This window comes from Ciconia boyciana, chromosome 1 (assembly GCF_034638445.1).
Source record: "Ciconia boyciana chromosome 1, ASM3463844v1, whole genome shotgun sequence".
Lineage (NCBI taxonomy): Eukaryota > Metazoa > Chordata > Aves > Ciconiiformes > Ciconiidae > Ciconia > Ciconia boyciana.
This window is the reverse complement of record NC_132934.1, coordinates 19,112,317-19,114,405: the sequence shown is the minus strand read 5'-3', so window position 1 is coordinate 19,114,405 and position 2,089 is coordinate 19,112,317.

The window sequence follows — 2,089 nt, the reverse complement described above, 5'->3', positions numbered from 1 at the left end:
AATTATTTCTTTTGCATGCTACCACCTGAAATAGAAGCAGGTCTTCTCAGCACAGGGAGTCAGTAGTAGAGAAAACATGTGAGGGATTGCTTTCCTAAATGTGTTATGTAGAGTACCACATGATTTTGTTGTACAGTGTTGCTATTCCAATTTTTTTTGAAATGGGTTATAAAATCAAGTTAATATATGAATATAAGAGCAGCATGCTGGTTCAGACCAAAGATCTAGTGGAGATAGGTAAGTCTCCAGGAAGCGGACACCTGAGGAAGAATAAGAGGAGGACAAACATATAGGTGATAGTCCCTAAACCACTCCAACTATTCTCATCTGCAGAGGATTCCTGAGTCTCTTGGAGTTTCTCTTGGTGGCCTCCCGTGAATGTCTCTTCTAAGAAACTTCCTGGTCAACCTTTTACCTCAGAGAAATCATTTGCATTCACAAAATCCTTTGGCAAGGAGTATTACAGTTTTACCTGCTGGGTGAGGCACTACTTCCTTTCCTAACAGAATACATTTGGGATAATAAGAACATTGCATATTTAATTGATTTTTATTTTTTTATTTAATGCTATCCAGCACTTAGCTGATGCTTTCATAGAATGGTTTAAAATAACCCCAGAGTTTTGATTCTGAGTGCTATTGGTCAGTTGAGAGTTTCTCATTTTGTATGTGAATCTGGGATTGCTTTTCCCTGTGTGTATCAGTTTACACCTACCTGCACTGAATTTCATCTGCCATTTGTATATCCAGTTACTCAGTTTGTAAGATCCTTCACAATCTGGCATCATCCTTAGTATTGTGAATTACTTTGCATCATCAGAAGCACAGTCACTTCTTCTATGTCCTTACCGGGCTGTTTAGGAAGGTGTTGAATAACACAGCACTCCACTACTGCTCTCCCTGCACCAAAGGAATTAACATTTCACTCCTGCTTTCCATTTCTGATCTCTTAACCATTTATTCATTACATTTGTCTGTGTAAGGATCCCCTGCACTGGTGTGATGGCTGCTTGTTTTCCTTAAGAGTCTGCAGTGAAGATCATTGTGAAAAGTCTTTTGGAAATCCAGACAGGCCATATTAACTTAATCACTGATATCTGTGATTGCTGATTTTGTCAAAGACTATCGGAATATTTCTGGGGCAGAACTTCTCTTCACAGAAGTCTCTGGATTTCATTTTCACCAACATATTTACAGACACATTCAGTAATTTATGCTTTCCTATGCTCTTTACTGATTTGCTTGGTATGGAAGAATTTTTGTGGTGTTTTTTTGTGGTTTTTTTTTTTTTTTTTTAAGATCAATATCATGACTGCTACCCTCTAGCCTTCATGTATTGAACTTTAAGTGAGAGGCTACATGCTACATTTAGTAATTCATCTGTTTTATCATCTTAGGTGAATACCACCTAGTTCTGGTGAGTTGCTGACATTAATTTTGTCTCTTTGTTTATAACACCATTAGCTCAGGTATAGCCTCTCCTGAGTCCCTCCATCCCCAAACCTGTCAAGGGATTCCAGATGGGAACCTTCTCTGTTCCCTTTATGGTGAACATCAGTTAAAATAATATATTCAGCTTCTGCAAAATTATTTTGTCCTGAGTGCTCCTTTATATCTCAATGTGCTTGACGTCAGTCCAGAATCCCTATTTCTGCCTTTGTTCCCAAAGGATTGCAAGAAGGGTATGAAAGGAGATTGATTAATTTTAAATTTTAAAGCTGACTTCAGAACTTTTTTTTTTTGTCTTCCAAACTATTACAATAATTATAAGAGTTTATCATCTGTAAGTTGTTAATGTGTACTTGGTTGATTTTTTTTTTTTTCTTGGTTTTTCTTCATAATCATATGACATCTACTTATTTTTAGCAAATGCTGAGGTTCCAAGTGATCAGATGATTCCAGGAGATTTTGACTATAGCAAATACTATGAAACTTACAATAAACTCACATGAACAAACAAAAAGGATAAAATGATTCTTGCATACACTTATGTTTTTATATTTCAATGTATGTCAAAATCTTTTTAATGTCTGTTACTTAGGTTATATTACACTCTTTTCAGATTAATCAATCTGAATTATTCCAACCTA